Genomic DNA, 20,527 nt, shown 5'->3' with positions numbered 1-20,527 from the left:
CCAGGGAAAACAGCCCATGTTTGTTCTCAGGGCCCTGTGGCTCAGAGCCGGCAGCTTACTGCAAAAAATCCGAATATCGAAGGATAAGTCCCAGACCGGAGCTGCCTCCACCTCATACTTGTGCTGCCCTGACAGTCCCAGAGGAGCCCTACAAACTGACATCAGGAACCTGGACTGGTGAGTTTTCTTTCCCAGGGAAAACAGCCGATGTTTATGGTCAGGGTCCTGTGGCCCTGTGTAGGCAGCTGATTGCAAAAACTCCAAATATCGGGGGGTGAACCCCATACAGAAGCTGCCTCCACCTCATACTTGTGCTGCCCTGACAGTCCCAGAGGAGCCCTACAAACTGACATCAGGAGTCTGGACTGGTGAGTTTTCTTTCCCAGGGAAAACAGCCGATGTTTTTGCTCAGCGCCCTCTGCCCCTTAGAAGGCAGCTGATTGCAAAAAATCCGAACATCGAAGGATGGGCCCCATACAGAAGCTGCCTCCACCTCATACTTGTGCTTTCCAGACAGTCCCAGTGGAGCCCTACAAACTGACATCATGAACCTGGACTGGTGAGTTTTCTTTCCCAGGGAAAACAGCCCATGTTTGTTCTCAGGGCCCTGTGGCTCAGAGCCGGCAGCTTACTGCAAAAAATCCGAATATCGAAGGATAAGTCCCAGACCGGAGCTGCCTCCACCTCATACTTGTGCTGCCCTGACAGTCCCAGAGGAGCCCTACAAACTGACATCAGGAACCTGGACTGGTGAGTTTTCTTTCCCAGGGAAAACAGCCGATGTTTATGCTCAGGGTCCTGTGGCCCTGAGCAGGCAGCTGATTGCAAAAAATCCAAACATCGAGGGGTGAGCCTCATACAGAAGCTGCCTCCACCTCATCTTCGTGCTGCCCTGACAGTCCCAGAGGAGCCCTACAAACTGACATCAGGAACCTGGACTGGTGAGTTTCTTTCCCAGGGAAAAAAACCAATGTTCCTGCTCAGGGTCCTGTGGCCCTGAGAAGGCAGCTGATAACAAAAAATCCGAACATCGAAGGATGGGCCCCATACAGAAGCTGCCTCCACCTCATACTTGTGCTTTCCAGACAGTCCCAGTGGAGCCCTACAAACTGACATCATGAACCTGGACTGGTGAGTTTTCTTTCCCAGGGAAAACAGCCCATGTTTGTTCTCAGGGCCCTGTGGCTCAGAGCCGGCAGCTTACTGCAAAAAATCCGAATATCGAAGGATAAGTCCCAGACCGGAGCTGCCTCCACCTCATACTTGTGCTGCCCTGACAGTCCCAGAGGAGCCCTACAAACTGACATCAGGAACCTGGACTGGTGAGTTTTCTTTCCCAGGGAGAACAACCAATGTTTTTGCCCAGGTCCCTGTACCACTTAGCGAGGAGCTGACTGCAAAAATCCGAATATTGAAGGATGGGCCCCATAGAGAATCTGCCACCACCTTATAATTCTGAAGCCCTGACAGTCTGAGATGAGCCCTAAAAACTGACATTAGGAACCGGGGCTGGTGTGTTTGCTTTCCCAGGGAAAACTGTCAATGTTTCTGCTCACGGTCCTGTGGCCCTGAGCAGGCAGCTAAGGGCAAAAATTCAGAACATCGTAGGATGGGCCCCATACAGAAGCTGCCTCCACCGCATACTTGTGCTGCCCTGACAGTCCCAGAGGAGCCCTAAAAAACTGACATCATGAACCTGGACTGGTGAGTTTTCTTTCCCAGGGAAAACAGCCCATGTTTGTTCTCAGGGCCCTGTGGCTCAGAGCCGGCAGCTTACTTCAAAAAATCCGAATATCGAAGGACAAGTCCCAGACCGGAGCTGCCTCCACCTCATACTTGTGCTGCCCTGACAGTCCCAGAGGAGCCCTACAAACTGACATCAGGAATCTGGACTGGTGAGTTTTCTTTCCCAGGGAAAACAGCCGATGTTTTTGCTCAGGGCCCTGTGCCCCTTAGCGGGGAGATGTCTGCAAAATATCCGAAAATCGAAGGATGGGCCCAATACAGAAGCTGCCTCCACTTCATACTTGTGCTGCCCTGACAGTCCCAGAGGAGCCCTACAAACTGACACCAGGAACCTGGACTGGTGAGTTTTCTTTCTGAGGGAAAAAACCCGATGTTTCTGCTCAGGGTCCTGTGGCCCTAAGCAGGCAGCTGATTGCAAAAAATCAGAACATCGAAGGATGGGCCCCATACAGAAGCTGCCTCCACCTCATACTTGTGCTGCCCTGACAGTCCCAGTGGAGCCCTACAAACTGACATCAGGAACCTGGACTGGTGAGTTTTCTTTCCCAGGGAAAACAGCCCATGTTTGTGCTCAGGGCCCTGTGGCCCTTACCCGGCAGCTTACTGCAAAAAATCCGAACATTAAAGGATAAGTCCCAGACCGGAGCTGCCCCCACCTCATACTTGTGCTGCCCTGACAGTCCCAGAGGAGCCCTACAAACTGACATCAGGAACGTGGACCGGTGAGTATTCTTTCTCAGGGAAAACAGCCGATGTTTCTGCTCAGGGTCCTGTGGCCCTAAGCAGGCAGCTGATTGTAAAAAATCCGAACATCGAAGGATGGGCCCCATACAGAAGCTGCCTCCCCCACATACTTGTGCTGCCCTGACAGTCCTAGAAGAGCCCTACAAACTGTCATCAGGAACCTGGACTGGTGAGTTTTCTTTCCCAGGGAAAACAGCCGATGTTTATGGTCAGGGTCCTGTGGCCCTGTGTAGGCAGCTGATTGCAAAAAATCCAAATATCGGGGGGTGAACCCCATACAGAAGCTGCCTCCACCTCATCTTCGTGCTGCCCTGACAGTCCCAGAGGAGCCCTACAAACTGACATCAGGAGTCTGGACTGGTGAGTTTTCTTTCCCAGGGAAAACAGCCGAAGTTTTTGCTCAGCGCCCTCTGCCCCTTAGAAGGCAGCTGATTGCAAAAAATCCGAACATCGAAGGATGGGCCCCATACAGAAGCTGCCTCCACCTCATACTTGTGCTTTCCAGACAGTCCCAGTGGAGCCCTACAAACTGACATCATGAACCTGGACTGGTGAGTTTTCTTTCCCAGGGAAAACAGCCCATGTTTGTTCTCAGGGCCCTGTGGCTCAGAGCCGGCAGCTTACTGCAAAAAATCCGAATATCGAAGGATAAGTCCCAGACCGGAGCTGCCTCCACCTCATACTTGTGCTGCCCTGACAGTCCCAGAGGAGCCCTACAAACTGACATCAGGAACCTGGACTGGTGAGTTTTCTTTCCCAGGGAAAAAAACCAATGTTCCTGCTCAGGGTCCTGTGGCCCTGCGAAGGCAGCTTATAACAAAAAATCCGAACATCGAAGGATGGGCCCCATACAGAAGCTGCCTCCACCTCCTACTTGTGCTTTCCAGACAGTCCCAGTGGAGCCCTACAAACTGACATCATGAACCTGGACTGGTGAGTTTTCTTTCCCAGGGAAAACAGCCCATGTTTGTTCTCAGGGCCCTGTGGCTCAGAGCCGGCAGCTTACTGCAAAAAATCCGAATATCGAAGGATAAGTCCCAGACCGGAGCTGCCTCCACCTCATACTTGTGCTGCCCTGACAGTCCCAGAGGAGCCCTACAAACTGACATCAGGAACCTGGACTGGCGAGTTTTCTTTCCCAGGGAAAACAGCCGATGTTTATGGTCAGGGTCCTGTGGCCCTGAGCAGGCAGCTGATTGCAAAAAATCAAATTATCGAGGGGTGAGCCCCATACAGAAGCTGCCTCCACCTCATACTTGTTCTGCCCGGACAGTCCCAGAGGAGCCCTACAAACTGACATCAGGAACCTGGACTGGTGAGTTTTCTTTCCGAGGGAAAAAAACCGATGTTTCTGCTCAGGGTCCTGTGGCCCTGAGCAGGCAGCTGATTGCAAAAAATCCGAACATTAAAGGATGGGCCCCATACAGAAGCTGCCTCCACCGCATACGTTTGCTTTCCCGACAGTCCCAGAGGAGCCCTACAAACTGACATCAGGAACCTGGACTGGTGAGTTTTCTTTCCCAGGGAAAACAGCTGATGTTTGTGCTCAGGGCCCTGTGGCTCTTAGCCGTCAGCTTACTGCAAAAAATCCGAACATCGAAGGATAAGTCCCATACCGGAGCTGCCCCCACCTCATACTTGTGCTGCCCTGACAGTCCCAGAGCAGCCCTACAAACTGACATCAGGAATCTGGACTGGTGAGTTTTCTTTCCCAGGGAAAACAGCCGATGTTTTTGCTCAGGGCCCTGTGCCCCTTAGCGGGGAGCTGTCTGCAAAAAATCCGAATATCGAAGGATGGGCCCAATACAGAAGCTGCCTCCACCTCATACTTGTGCTGCCCTGACAGTCCTAGAGGAGCCCTACAAACTGACATCAGGAACCTGGACTGGTGAGTTTTCTTTCCCAGGGAAAACAGCCGATGTTTATGCTCAGGGTCCTGTAGCACTGAGCAGGCAGCTGATTGCAAAAAATCCGAATATCGAAGGATGGGCCCCATACAGAAGCTGCCTCCACCGCATACTTGTGCTGCCCTGACAGTCCCAGAGGAGCCCTACAAACTGACATCAGGAACCTGGACTGGTGAGTTTTCTTTCCCAGGGAAAACAGCCGATGTTTTTGCTCAGGGCCCTGTGCCCATTAGCGGGGAGCTGTCTGCAAAAAATCCGAATATCGAAGGATGGGCCCCATACGGAAGCAGCCTCCACCTCATACTTGTGCTGCCGGGACAGTCCCAGTGGAGCCCTACAAACTGACATCAGGAACCTGGACTGGTGAGTTTTCTTTCCCAGGGGAAACAGCCGATGTTTCTGCTCAGCGCCCTGTGGCTCTGAGCCGGAAACTGATTGCAAAAAATTCGAACATAGAAGGATAAGTCCCAGACCGGAGTTGCCCCAACCTCATACTTGTGCTGTCCTCACAGTCCCAGAGGAGCCCTACAAACTGACATCGGGATTGTGGACCGGTGAGTTTTCTTTCCCAGGGAAAACTGCCGATGTTTATGCTCAGGGTCCTGTAGCCCTGAGCAGGCCGCTGATTGCAAAAAATCAGAGCATCGAAGGATGGGCCCCATATAGAAGCTGCCTCCACCTCATACTTGTGCTGCCCTGACAGTCCCAGAGGAGCCCTACAAACTGACATCAGGAATCTGGACTGGTGAGTTTTCTTTCCCAGGGAAAACAGCCGATGTTTTTGCTCAGGGCCCTGTGCCCCTTAGCGAAGAGCTGTCTGCAAAATGTCCGAAAATCGAAGGATGGGCCCAATACAGAAGCTGCCTCCACCTCATACTTGTGCTATCCAGACAGTCCCAGAGGAGCCCTACAAACTGACACCAGGAACCTGGACTGGTGAGTTTTCTTTCCGAGGGAACAAACCCGATGTTTCTGCTCAGGGTCCGGTGGCCCTAAGCAGGCAGCTGATTGCAAAAAATCCGAACATCGAAGGATGGGCCCCATACAGAAGCCGCCTCCACCTCATACTTGTGCTGCCCTGACAGTCCCAGAGGAGCCCTACAAACTGACATAAGGAATCTGGACTGGTGAGTTTTCTTTCCCACGGAAAACAGCCGATGTTTTAGCTCAGGGCCCTGGGCCCCTTATCGGGGAGCTGTCTGCAAAAAATCCGAATATCGAAGGATGGGCCCAATACAGAAGCTGCCTCCACCTCATACTTGTGCTGCCGGGACAGTCCCAGAGGAGCCCTACAAACTGACATCAGGAACCTGGACTGGCGAGTTTTCTTTCCCAGGGAAAACAGCCGATGTTTATGGTCAGGGTCCTGTGGCCCTGAGCAGGCAGCTGATTGCAAAAAATCAAAATATCGAGGGGTGAGCCCCATACAGAAGCTGCCTCCACCTCATCTTCATGCTGCCCTGACAGTCCCAGAGGAGCCCTACAAACTGACATCAGGAACCTGGACTGGTGAGTTTTCTTTCCCAGGGAAAACAGCCCATGTTTTTGCTCAGGGACCTGTGCCCCATAGCAGGCAGCTGATTGCAAAAAATCCGAACATCGAAGGATGGGCCCCATACAGAAGCTGCCTCCACCGCATACTTGTGCTGCCCTGACAGTCCCAGAGGAGCCCTACAAACTGATATCAGGAACCTGGACTGGTGAGTTTTCTTTCCCAGGGGAAACGGCCGATGTTTCTGCTCAGCGCCCTGTGGCTCTGAGCCGGAAACTGATTGCAAAAAATTCGAACATCGAAGGATAAGTCCCAGACCGGAGTTGCCCCATCCTCATACTTGTGCTGTCCTCACAGTCCCAGAGGAGCCCTACAAACTGACATCAGGAGTGTGGACCGGTGAGTTTTATTTCTCAGGGAAAACAGCCGATGTTTCTGCTCAGGGTCCTGTGGCCCTAAGCAGGCAGCTGATTGTAAAAAATCTGAACATCGAAGGATGGGTCCCATACAGAAGCTGCCTCCACCTCATACTTGTGCTGCCATGACAGTCCTAGAGGAGCCCTACAAACTGACATCAGGAACCTGGACTGGTGAGTTTTCTTTCCCAGGGAAAACTGCCGATGTTTATGCTCAGGGTCCTGTAGCCCTGAGCAGGCCGCTGATTGCAAAAAATCCGAACATCGAAGGATGGGCCCCATATAGAAGCTGCCTCCACCTCATACTTGTGCTGCCCTGACAGTCCCAGAGGAGTCCTACAAACTGACATCAGGAATCTGGACTGGTGAGTTTTCTTTCCCAGGGAAAACAGCCGATGTTTTTGCTCAGGGCCCTGTGCCCCTTAGCGGGGAGCTGTCTGCAAGATATCCGAAAATCGAAGGATGGGCCCAATACAGAAGCTGCCTCCACCTCATACTTGTGCTTTCCAGACAGTCCCAGAGGAGCCCTACAAACTGACATAATGAACCTGGACTGGTGAGTTTTCCTTCCGAGGATAAAAACCCGATGTTTCTGCTCAGGGTCCTGTGGCCCTAAGCAGGCAGCTGATTGCAAAAAATCAGAACATCGAAGAATGGGCCCCATACAGAAGCTGCCTCCACCGCATACTTCTGCTGCCCTGACAGTCCCAGAGGAGCCCTAAAAACTGTCATCAGGAATCTGGACTGGTGAGTTTTCTTTCCCAGGGAAAACAGCCGATGTTTATGCTCTGGGTCCTGTGGCCCTGAGCGGGCAGCTGATTGCAAAAAATCCAAACATCGAGGGTTGAGCCCCATACAGAAGCTGCCTCCACCTCATCTTCGTGCTGCCCTGACAGTCCCAGAGGAGCCCTACAAACTGACATCAGGAACCTGGACTGGTGAGTTTTCTTTCCCAGGGGAAACAGCCGATGTTTCTGCTCAGGGCCCTGTGGCTCTGAGCCGGAAGCAGATTGCAAAGTATTCGAACATCGAAGGATAAGTCCCAGACCGGAGTTGCCCCAAACTTATACTTGTGCTGTCCTCACAGTCCCAGAGGAGCCCTTCAAACTGACATCAGGAACCTGGACCGGTGAGTTTTCTTTCCCAGGGAAAACAGCCGATGTTTCTGCTCAGGGTCCTGTGGCCCTAAGCAGGAAGCTGATTGTAAAAAATCCGATCATCGAAGGATGGGCCCCATACAGAAGCTGCCTCCACCTCATACTTTTGCTTTCCAGACAGTCCCAGAGGAGCCCTACAAACTGACATCAGGAACCTGGACTGGTGAGTTTTCTTTCCCAGGGAAAACAGCTGATGTTTGTGCTAAGGGCCCTGTGGCTCTTAGCCGTCAGCTTACTGCCAAAAATCCGAACATCGAAGGATAAGTCCCATACCGGAGCTGCCCCCACCTCATACTTGTGCTGCCCTGACAGTCCCAGAGGAGCCCTACAAACTGACATAAGGAATCTGGACTGGTGAGTTTTCTTTCCCAGGGAAAACAGCCGATGTTTTTGCTCAGGGCCCTGTGCCCCTTAGCGGGGAGCTGTCTGCAAAAAATCCGAATATCGAAGGATGGGTCCAATAGAGAAGCTGCCTCCACCTCATACTTGTGCTGCCCTGAAAGTCCCAGAGGAGCCCTACAAACTGACATCAGGAACCTGGACTGGTGAGTTTTCTTTCCCAGGGGAAACAGCCGATGCTTCTGCTCAGGGCCCTGTGCCTCTGAGCCGGAAGCTGATGGCAAAAAATTCGAATATCTAAGGATAACTCCCAGACCGGAGTTGCCCCAACCTCATAATTGTGCTGTCCTCACAGTCCGAGAGGAGCGCTACAAACTGACATCGGGAACGTTGACCGGTGAGTTTTCTTTCTCAGGGAAAACAGCCGATGTTTCTGCTCAGGGTCCTGTGGCCCTAAGCAGGAAGCTGATTGTAAAAAATCCGAACATCGAAGGATGGGCCCCATACAGAAGCTGCCTCCACCTCATACTTGTGCTGCCCTGACAGTCCCAGAGGAGCCCTACAAACTGACATCAGGAACCTGGACTGGTGAGTTTTCTTTCCCAGGGGAAACAGCCGATGCTTCTGCTCAGGGCCCTGTACCTCTGAGCCGGAAGCTGATTGCAAAAAATTCGAATATCTAAGGATAACTCCCAGACCGGAGTTGCCCCAACCTCATACTTGTGCTGTCCTCACAGTCCCAGAGGAGCCCTACAAACTGACATCAGGAACCTGGACTGGTGTGTTTTCTTACCGAGGGAAAAAAACCGATGTTTCTGCTCAGGGTCCTGTGGCCCTGAGTAGGCAGCTGATTGCAAAAAATCCGAACATTAAAGGATGGGCCCCATACAGAAGCTGCCTCCACCGCATACTTTTGCTTTCCCGACAGTCCCAGAGGAGCCCTACAAACTGACATCAGGAACCTGGACTGGTGAGTTTTCTTTCCCAGGGAAAACAGCTGATGTTTTGCTCAGCGCCCTGTGGCTCTTAGCCGTCAGCTTACTGCAAAAAATCCGAACATCGAAGGATAAGTCCCATACCGGAGCTGCCCCCACCTCATACTTGTGCGGCCCTGACAGTCCCAGAGGAGCCCTACAAACTGACATAAGGAATCTGGACTGGTGAGTTTTCTTTCCCAGGGAAAACAGCCGATGTTTTTGCTCAGGGCCCTGTGCCCCTTAGCGGGGAGCTGTCTGCAAAAAATCCGAATATCGAAGGATGGGCCCAACACAGAAGCTGCCTCCACCTCATACTTGTGCTGCCGTGAAAGTCCCAGAGGAGCCCTACAAACCGACATAAGGAACCTGGACTGGTGAGTTTTCTTTCCCTGGGGAAACAGCCGATGCTTCTCCTCAGGGCCCTGTGCCTCTGAGCCGGAAGCTGATTGCAAAAAATTCGAATATCTAAGGATAACTCCCAGACCGGAGTTGCCCCAACCTCATACTTGTGCTGTCCTCACAGTCCCAGAGGAGCCCTACAAACTGACATCGGGAACGTGGACCGGTGCGTTTTCTTTCTCAGGGAAAAGAGCCGATGTTTCTGCTCAGGGTCCTGTGGCCCTGAGCTGGCAGCTGATTGTAAAAAATCCGAACATCGAAGGATGGGCCCCATAGAGAAGCTGCCTCCACCGCATACTTGTGCTGCCCTGACAGTCCCAGAGTAGCCCTAAAAACTGACATCAGAAATCAGGACTGGTGAGTTTTCTTTCCCAGGGAAAACAGCTGATGTTTTTGCTCAGGGTCCTGTGCCCCTTAGCGGTGAGCTGTCTGCAAAGTATTCGAAAATCGAAGGATGGGCCCAATACAGAAGCTGCCTCCACTACATACTTCTGCTTCCCTGACAGTCCCAGAGGAGCCCTACAAACTGACACCAGGAACCTGGACTGGTGAGTTTTCTTTCCGAGGAAAAAAACCCGATGTTTCTGCTCAGGATCCTGTCGCCCGAAGCAGGCAGCTGATTGCAAAAAATCAGAACATCAAAGGATGGGCCCCATACAGAAGCTGCCTCCACCTCATACTTGTGCTGCCCTCACAGTCCCAGTGGAGCCCTACAAACTGACATCAGGAACCTGGACTGGTGAGTTTTCTTTCCCAGGGAAAACAGCCCATGTTTGTGCTCAGGGCCCTGTGGCCCTTAGCCGGCAGCTTACTGCAAAAAATCCGAACATTAAAGGATAAGTCCCAGACCAGAGCTGCCCCCACCTCATACTTGTGCTGCCCTGACAGTCCCAGAGGAGCCCTACAAACTGACATAAGGAATCTGGACTGGTGAGTTTTCTTTCTCAGGGAAAACAGCCGATGTTTTTGCTCAGGGCCCTGTGCTCCTTAGCGGGGAGCTGTCTGCAGAAAATCCGAATATCGAAGGATGGGCGCAATGCAGAAGCTGCCTCCACCTCATACTTGTGCTGCCCTGACAGTCCCAGAGGAGCCCTACAAACTGACATCAGGAACCTGGACTGGTGAGTTTTCTTTCTCAGGGGAAACAGCCGATGCTTCTGCTCAGGGCCCTGTGCCTCTGAGCCGGAAGCTGATTGCAAAAAATTCGAACATCGAAGGATAAGTCCCAGACCGGAGTTGCCCCAACCTCATACTTGTGCTGTCCTCACAGTCCCAGAGGAGCCCTACAAACTGACATCAGGAACGTGGACCGATGAGTTTTCTTTCTCAGGGAAAACAGCCGATGTTTCTGCTCAGGGTCCTGTGGCCCTAAGCAGGCAGCTGATTGTAAAAAATCCGAACATCTAAGGACGGGCCCCATACAGAAGCCGCCTCCACCTCATACTTGTGCTGCCCTGACAGTCCCAGAGGAGCCCTACAAACTGACATCAGGAATCTGGACTGGTGAGTTTTCTTTCCCAGGGAAAACAGCCGATGTTTTTGCTCAGGGCCCTGTGCCCCTTAGCGGGGAGCTGTCTGCAAAATATCCGAAAATCGAAGGATGGGCCCAATACAGAAGCTGCCTCCACTTCATACTTGTGCTGCCCTGACAGTCCCAGAGGAGCCCTACAAACTGACACCAGGAACCTGGACTGGTGTGTTTTCTTTCTGAGGGAAAAAACCCGATGTTTCTGCTCAGGGTCCTGTGGCCCTAAGCAGGCAGCTGATTGCAAAAAATCAGAACATCGAAGGATGGGCCCCATACAGAAGCTGCCTCCACCTCATACTTGTGCTTTCCAGACAGTCCCAGAGGAGCCCTAGAAACTGACATCAGGAACCTGGACTGGTGAGTTTTCTTTCCCAGGGAAAACAACCCATGTTTGTGCTCAGGGCCCTGTGGCCCTTAGCCGGCAGCTTAGTGCAAAAAATCCGAACATTAAAGGATAAGTCCCAGACCGGAGCTGCCCCCACCTCATACTTGTGCTGCCCTGACAGTCCCAGAGGAGCCCTACAATCTGACATAAGGAATCTGGACTGGTGAGTTTTCTTTCCCAGGGAAAACAGCCGATGTTTTTGCTCAGGGCCCTGTGCCCCTTAGTGGGGAGCTGTCTGCAAAAAATCCGAATATCGAAGGATGGGCGCAATGCAGAAGCTGTCTCCACCTCATACTTGTGCTGCCCTGACAGTCCCAGAGGAGCCCTACAAACTGACATCAGGAATCTGGACTGGTGAGTTTTCTTTCTCAGGGGAAACAGCCGATGCTTCTGCTCAGGGCCCTGTGCCTCTGAGCCAGAAGCTGATTGCAAAAAATTCGAACATCGAAGGATAAGTCCCAGACCGGAGTTGCCCCAACCTCATACTTGTGCTGTGCTCACAGTCCCAGAGGAGCCCTACAAACTGACATCAGGAACGTGGACCGGTGAGTTTTCTTTCTCAGGGAAAACAGCCGATGTTTCTACTCAGGGTCCTGTGGCCCTAAGCAGGCAGCTGATTGTAAAAAATCCGAACATCGAAGGATGGGCCCCATACAGAAGCTGCCTCCACCTCATACTTGTGCTGCCCTGACAGTCCCAGTGGAGCCCTACAAACTGACATCAGGAACCTGGACTGGTTAGTTTTCTTTCCCAGGGAAAACAGCCGATGTTTATGGTCAGGGTCCTGTGGCCCTGAGCAGGCAGCTGATTGCAAAAAATCCAAATATCGGGGGGTGAGCCCCATACAGAAGCTGCCTCCACCTCATCTTCGTGCTGCCCTGACAGTCCCAGAGGAGCCCTACAAACTGACATCAGGAACCTGGACTGGTGAGTTTTCTTTCCCAGGGAAAACAGCCGAAGTTTTTGCTCAGCGCCCACTGCCCCTTAGAAGGCAGCTGATTGCAAAAAATCCGAACATCGAAAGATGGGCCCCATACAGCAGCTGCCTCCACGGCATACTTGTGCTGCCCTGACAGTTCCAGAGGAGCCGTAAAAACTGACATCAGGAATCTGGACTGGTGAGTTTTCTTTCCCAGGGAAAACACGCGATGTTTTTGCTCAGGGCCCTGTGCCCCTTAGCGGGGAGGTGTCTGCAAAAAATCGGAATATCGAAGGATAGGCCCAATGCAGAAGCTGCCTCCACCTCATACTTGTGCTGCCCTGACAGTCCCAGAGGAGCCCTACAAACTGACATCAGGAACCTGGACTGGTGAGTTTTCTTTCCCAGGGAAAACAGCCGATGTTTATGCTCAGGGTCCTGTGGCCCTGAGCAGGCAGCTGATTGCAAAAAATCCAAACATCGAGGGGTGAGCCTCATACAGAAGCTGCCTCCACCTCATCTTCGTGCTGCCCTGACAGTCCCAGAGGAGCCCTACAAACTGACATCAGGAACCTGGACCGTTGAGTTTTCTTTCCCAGGGAAAACAGCCGATGTTTCTGCTCAGGGTCCTGTGGCCCTAAGCAGGCAGCTGATTGTAAAAAATCCGAACATCGAAGGATGGGCCCCATACAGAAGCTGCCTCCACCTCATACTTGTGCTGCCCAGACAGTCCTAGAGGAGCCCTACAAACTGACATCAGGAACCTGGACTGGTGAGTTTTCTTTCCCAGGGAAAAAAACCAATGTTCCTGCTCAGGGTCCTGTGGCCCTGAGAAGGCAGCTGATAACAAAAAATCTGAACATCGAAGGATGGGCCCCATACAGAAGCTGCCTCCACCTCATACTTGTGCTTTCCAGACAGTCCCAGTGGAGCCCTACAAACTGACATCATGAACCTGGACTGGTGAGTTTTCTTTCCCAGGGAAAACAGCCCATGTTTGTTCTCAGGGCCCTGTGGCTCAGAGCCGGCAGCTTACTGCAAAAAATCCGAATATCGAAGGATAAGTCCCAGACCGGAGCTGCCTCCACCTCATACTTGTGCTGCCCTGACAGTCCCAGAGGAGCCCTACAAACTGACATCAGGAACCTGGACTGGTGAGTTTTCTTTCCCAGGGAGAACAACCAATGTTTTTGCCCGGGTCCCTGTACCACTTAGCGAGGAGCTGACTGCAAAAATCCGAATATTGAAGGATGGGCCCCATAGAGAATCTGCCACCACCTTATACTTCTGAAGCCCTGACAGTCTGAGATGAGCCCTAAAAACTGACATTAGGAACCGGGGCTGGTGTGTTTGCTTTCCCAGGGAAAACTGTCAATGTTTCTGCTCACGGTCCTGTGGCCCTGAGCAGGCAGCTAAGGGCAAAAATTCAGAACATCGAAGGATGGGCCCCATACAGAAGCTGCCTCCACCGCATACTTGTGCTGCCCTGACAGTCCCAGAGGAGCCCTAAAAAACTGACATCATGAACCTGGACTGGTGAGTTTTCTTTCCCAGGGAAAACAGCCCATGTTTATGGTCAGGGTCCTGTGGCCCTGTGTAGGCAGCTGATTGCAAAAAATCCAAATATCGGGGGGTGAACCCCATACAGAAGCTGCCTCCACCTCATCTTCGTGCTGCCCTGACAGTCCCAGAGGAGCCCTACAAACTGACATCAGGAGTCTGGACTGGTGAGTTTTCTTTCCCAGGGAAAACAGCCGAAGTTTTTGCTCAGCGCCCTCTGCCCCTTAGAAGGCAGCTGATTGCAAAAAATCCGAACATCGAAGGATGGGCCCCATACAGAAGCTGCCTCCACCTCATCTTCGTGCTGCCCTGACAGTCCCAGAGGAGCCCTAAAAACTGACATCCGGAATCTGGACTGGTGAGTTTTCTTTCCCAGGGAAAACACGCGATGTTTTTGCTCAGGGCCCTGTGCCCCTTAGCGGGGAGGTGTCTGCAAAAAATCTGAATATCGAAGGATAGGCCCAATGCAGAAGCTTCCTCCACCTCATACTTGTGCTGCCCTGACAGTCCCAGAGGAGCCCTACAAACTGACATCAGGAACCTGGACTGGTGAGTTTTCTTTCCCAGGGAAAACAGCCGATGTTTATGCTCAGGGTCCTGTGGCCCTGAGCAGGCAGCTGATTGCAAAAAATCCAAACATCGAGGGGTGAGCCTCATACAGAAGCTGCCTCCACCTCATCTTCGTGCTGCCCTGACAGTCCCAGAGGAGCCCTACAAACTGACATCAGGAACCTGGACTGGTGAGTTTCTTTCCCAGGGAAAAAAACCAATGTTCCTGCTCAGGGTCCTGTGGCCCTGAGAAGGCAGCTGATAACAAAAAATCCGAACATCGAAGGATGGGCCCCATACAGAAGCTGCCTCCACCTCATACTTGTGCTTTCCAGACAGTCCCAGTGGAGCCCTACAAACTGACATCATGAACCTGGACTGGTGAGTTTTCTTTCCCAGGGAAAACAGCCCATGTTTGTACTCAGGGCCCTGTGGCTCAGAGCCGGCAGCTTACTGCAAAAAATCCGAATATCGAAGGATAAGTCCCAGACCGGAGCTGCCTCCACCTCATACTTGTGCTGCCCTGACAGTCCCAGAGGAGCCCTACAAACTGACATCAGGAACCTGGACTGGTGAGTTTTCTTTCCCAGGGAAAACAGCCGATGTTTATGGTCAGGGTCCTGTGGCCCTGTGTAGTCAGCTGATTGCAAAAAATCCAAATATCGGGGGGTGAACCCCATACAGAAGCTGCCTCCACCTCATACTTGTGCTGCCCTGACAGTCCCAGAGGAGCCCTACAAACTGACATCAGGAGTCTGGACTGGTGAGTTTTCTTTCCCAGGGAAAACAGCCGATGTTTTTGCTCAGCGCCCTCTGCCCCTTAGAAGGCAGCTGATTGCAAAAAATCCGAACATCGAAGGATGGGCCCCATACAGAAGCTGCCTCCACCTCATACTTGTGCTTTCCAGACAGTCCCAGTGGAGCCCTACAAACTGACATCATGAACCTGGACTGGTGAGTTTTCTTTCCCAGGGAAAACAGCCCATGTTTGTTCTCAGGGCCCTGTGGCTCAGAGCCGGCAGCTTACTGCAAAAAATCCGAATATCGAAGGATAAGTCCCAGACCGGAGCTGCCTCCACCTCATACTTGTGCTGCCCTGACAGTCCCAGAGGAGCCCTACAAACTGACATCAGGAACCTGGACTGGTGAGTTTTCTTTCCCAGGGAAAAAAACCAATGTTCCTGCTCAGGGTCCTGTGGCCCTGAGAAGGCAGCTGATAACAAAAAATCCGAACATCGAAGGATGGGCCCCATACAGAAGCTGCCTCCACCTCATACTTGTGCTTTCCAGACAGTCTCAGTGGAGCCCTACAAACTGACATCATGAACCTGGACTGGTGAGTTTTCTTTCCCAGGGAAAACAGCCCATGTTTGTTCTCAGGGCCCTGTGGCTCAGAGCCGGCAGCTTACTGCAAAAAATCCGAATATCGAAGGATAAGTCCCAGACCGGAGCTGCCTCCACCTCATACTTGTGCTGCCCTGACAGTCCCAGAGGAGCCCTACAAACTGACATCAGGAACCTGGACTGGTGAGTTTTCTTTCCCAGGGAGAACAACCAATGTTTTTGCCCAGGTCCCTGTACCACTTAGCGAGGAGCTGACTGCAAAAATCCGAATATTGAAGGATGGGCCCCATAGAGAATCTGCCACCACCTTATAATTCTGAAGCCCTGACAGTCTGAGATGAGCCCTAAAAACTGACATTAGGAACCGGGGCTGGTGTGTTTGCTTTCCCAGGGAAAACTGTCAATGTTTCTGCTCACGGTCCTGTGGCCCTGAGCAGGCAGCTAAGGGCAAAAATTCAGAACATCGAAGGATGGGCCCCATACAGAAGCTGCCTCCACCGCATACTTGTGCTGCCCTGACAGTCCCAGAGGAGCCCTAAAAAACTGACATCATGAACCTGGACTGTTGAGTTTTCTTTCCCAGGGAAAACAGCCCATGTTTATGGTCAGGGTCCTGTGGCCCTGTGTAGGCAGCTGATTGCAAAAAATCCAAATATCGGGGGGTGAACCCCATACAGAAGCTGCCTCCACCTCATCTTCGTGCTGCCCTGACAGTCCCAGAGGAGCCCTACAAACTGACATCAGGAGTCTGGACTGGTGAGTTTTCTTTCCCAGGGAAAACAGCCGAAGTTTTTGCTCAGCGCCCTCTGCCCCTTAGAAGGCAGCTGATTGCAAAAAATCCTAACATCGAAGGATGGGCCCCATACAGAAGCTGCCTCCACCTCATCTTCGTGCTGCCCTGACAGTCCCAGAGGAGCCCTAAAAACTGACATCCGGAATCTGGACTGGTGAGTTTTCTTTCCCAGGGAAAACACGCGATGTTTTTGCTCAGGGCCCTGTGCCCCTTAGCGGGGAGGTGTCTGCAAAAAATCTGAATATCGAAGGATAGGCCCAATGCAGAAGCTTCCTCCACCTCATACTTGTGCTGCCCTGACAGTCCCAGAGGAGCCCTACAAACTGACATCAGGAACCTGGACTGGTGAGTTTTCTTTCCCAGGGAAAACAGCCGATCTTTATGCTCAGGGTCCTGTGGCCCTGAGCAGGCAGCTGATTGCAAAAAATCCAAACATCGAGGGGTGAGCCTCATACAGAAGCTGCCTCCACCTCATCTTCGTGCTGCCCTGACAGTCCCAGAGGAGCCCTACAAACTGACATCAGGAACCTGGACTGGTGAGTTTCTTTCCCAGGGAAAAAAACCAATGTTCCTGCTCAGGGTCCTGTGGCCCTGAGAAGGCAGCTGATAACAAAAAATCCGAACATCGAAGGATGGGCCCCATACAGAAGCTGCCTCCACCTCATACTTGTGCTTTCCAGACAGTCCCAGTGGAGCCCTACAAACTGACATCATGAACCTGGACTGGTGAGTTTTCTTTCCCAGGGAAAACAGCCCATGTTTGTTCTCAGGGCCCTGTGGCTCAGAGCCGGCAGCTTACTGCAAAAAATCCGAATATCGAAGGATAAGTCCCAGACCGGAGCTGCCTCCACCTCATACTTGTGCTGCCCTGACAGTCCCAGAGGAGCCCTACAAACTGACATCAGGAACCTGGACTGGTGAGTTTTCTTTCCCAGGGAGAACAACCAATGTTTTTGCCCAGGTCCCTGTACCACTTAGCGAGGAGCTGACTGCAAAAATCCGAATATTGAAGGATGGGCCCCATAGAGAATCTGCCACCACCTTATAATTCTGAAGCCCTGACAGTCTGAGATGAGCCCTAAAAACTGACATTAGGAACCGGGGCTGGTGTGTTTGCTTTCCCAGGGAAAACTGTCAATGTTTCTGCTCACGGTCCTGTGGCCCTGAGCAGGCAGCTAAGGGCAAAAATTCAGAACATCGAAGGATGGGCCCCATACAGAAGCTGCCTCCACCGCATACTTGTGCTGCCCTGACAGTCCCAGAGGAGCCCTAAAAAACTGACATCATGAACCTGGACTGGTGAGTTTTCTTTCCCAGGGAAAACAGCCCATGTTTGTTCTCAGGGCCCTGTGGCTCAGAGCCGGCAGCTTACTTCAAAAAATCCGAATATCGAAGGATAAGTCCCAGACCGGAGCTGCCTCCACCTCATACTTGTGCTGCCCTGACAGTCCCAGAGGAGCCCTACAAACTGACATCAGGAATCTGGACTGGTGAGTTTTCTTTCCCAGGGAAAACAGCCGATGTTTTTGCTCAGGGCCCTGTGCCCCTTAGCGGGGAGCTGTCTGCAAAATATCCGAAAATCGAAGGATGGGCCCAATACAGAAGCTGCCTCCACTTCATACTTGTGCTGCCCTGACAGTCCCAGAGGAGCCCTACAAACTGACACCAGGAACCTGGACTGGTGAGTTTTCTTTCTGAGGGAAAAAACCCGATGTTTCTGCTCAGGGTCCTGTGGCCCTAAGAAGGCAGCTGATTGCAAAAAATCAGAACATCGAAGGATGGGCCCCATACAGAAGCTGCCTCCACCTCATACTTGTGCTGCCCTGACAGTCCCAGTGGAGCCCTACAAACTGACATCAGGAACCTGGACTGGTGAGTTTTCTTTCCCAGGGAAAACAGCCCATGTTTGTGCTCAGGGCCCTGTGGCCCTTACCCGGCAGCTTACTGCAAAAAATCCGAACATTAAAGGATAAGTCCCAGACCGGAGCTGCCCCCACCTCATACTTGTGCTGCCCTGACAGTCCCAGAGGAGCCCTACAAACTGACATCAGGAACGTGGACCGGTGAGTATTCTTTCTCAGGGAAAACAGCCGATGTTTCTGCTCAGGGTCCTGTGGCCCTAAGCAGGCAGCTGATTGTAAAAAATCCGAACATCGAAGGATGGGCCCCATACAGAAGCTGCCTCCCCCACATACTTGTGCTGCCCTGACAGTCCTAGAAGAGCCCTACAAACTGTCATAAGGAACCTGGACTGGTGAGTTTTCTTTCCCAGGGAAAACAGCCGATGTTTATGGTCAGGGTCCTGTGGCCCTGTGTAGGCAGCTGATTGCAAAAAATCCAAATATCGGGGGGTGAACCCCATACAGAAGCTGCCTCCACCTCATCTTCGTGCTGCCCTGACAGTCCCAGAGGAGCCCTACAAACTGACATCAGGAGTCTGGACTGGTGAGTTTTCTTTCCCAGGGAAAACAGCCGAAGTTTTTGCTCAGCGCCCTCTGCCCCTTAGAAGGCAGCTGATTGCAAAAAATCCGAACATCGAAGGATGGGCCCCATACAGAAGCTGCCTCCACCTCATACTTGTGCTTTCCAGACAGTCCCAGTGGAGCCCTACAAACTGACATCATGAACCTGGACTGGTGAGTTTTCTTTCCCAGGGAAAACAGCCCATGTTTGTTCTCAGGGCCCTGTGGCTCAGAGCCGGCAGCTTACTGCAAAAAATCCGAATATCGAAGGATAAGTCCCAGACCGGAGCTGCCTCCACCTCATACTTGTGCTGCCCTGACAGTCCCAGAGGAGCCCTACAAACTGACATCAGGAACCTGGACTGGTGAGTTTTCTTTCCCAGGGAAAAAAACCAATGTTCCTGCTCAGGGTCCTGTGGCCCTGAGAAGGCAGCTGATAACAAAAAATCCGAACATCGAAGGATGGGCCCCATACAGAAGCTGCCTCCACCTCATACTTGTGCTTTCCAGACAGTCCCAGTGGAGCCCTACAAACTGACATCATGAACCTGGACTGGTGAGTTTTCTTTCCCAGGGAAAACAGCCCATGTTTGTTCTCAGGGCCCTGTGGCTCAGAGCCGGCAGCTTACTGCAAAAAATCCGAATATCGAAGGATAAGTCCCAGACCGGAGCTGCCTCCACCTCATACTTGTGCTGCCCTGACAGTCCCAGAGGAGCCCTACAAACTGACATCAGGAACCTGGACTGGTGAGTTTTCTTTCCCAGGGAGAACAACCAATGTTTTTGCCCAGGTCCCTGTACCACTTAGCGAGGAGCTGACTGCAAAAATCCGAATATTGAAGGATGGGCCCCATAGAGAATCTGCCACCACCTTATAATTCTGAAGCCCTGACAGTCTGAGATGAGCCCTAAAAACTGACATTAGGAACCGGGGCTGGTGTGTTTGCTTTCCCAGGGAAAACTGTCAATGTTTCTGCTCACGGTCCTGTGGCCCTGAGCAGGCAGCTAAGGGCAAAAATTCAGAACATCGAAGGATGGGCCCCATACAGAAGCTGCCTCCACCGCATACTTGTGCTGCCCTGACAGTCCCAGAGGAGCCCTAAAAAACTGACATCATGAACCGGGACTGGTGAGTTTTCTTTCCCAGGGAAAACAGCCCATGTTTATGGTCAGGGTCCTGTGGCCCTGTGTAGGCAGCTGATTGCAAAAAATCCAAATATCGGGGGGTGAACCCCATACAGAAGCTGCCTCCACCTCATCTTCGTGCTGCCCTGACAGTCCCAGAGGAGCCCTACAAACTGACATCAGGAGTCTGGACTGGTGAGTTTTCTTTCCCAGGGAAAACAGCCGAAGTTTTTGCTCAGCGCCCTCTGCCCCTTAGAAGGCAGCTGATTGCAAAAAATCCGAACATCGAAGGATGGGCCCCATACAGAAGCTGCCTCCACCTCATCTTCGTGCTGCCCTGACAGTCCCAGAGGAGCCCTAAAAACTGACATCCGGAATCTGGACTGGTGAGTTTTCTTTCCCAGGGAAAACACGCGATGTTTTTGCTCAGGGCCCTGTGCCCCTTAGCGGGGAGGTGTCTGCAAAAAATCTGAATATCGAAGGATAGGCCCAATGCAGAAGCTTCCTCCACCTCATACTTGTGCTGCCCTGACAGTCCCAGAGGAGCCCTACAAACTGACATCAGGAACCTGGACTGGTGAGTTTTCTTTCCCAGGGAAAACAGCCGATGTTTATGCTCAGGGTCCTGTGGCCCTGAGCAGGCAGCTGATTGCAAAAAATCCAAACATCGAGGGGTGAGCCTCAT

Source organism: Taeniopygia guttata, chromosome 4, assembly GCF_048771995.1.
Source record: "Taeniopygia guttata chromosome 4, bTaeGut7.mat, whole genome shotgun sequence".
Lineage (NCBI taxonomy): Eukaryota > Metazoa > Chordata > Aves > Passeriformes > Estrildidae > Taeniopygia > Taeniopygia guttata.
Note: the sequence above shows the minus strand (reverse complement) of the source record.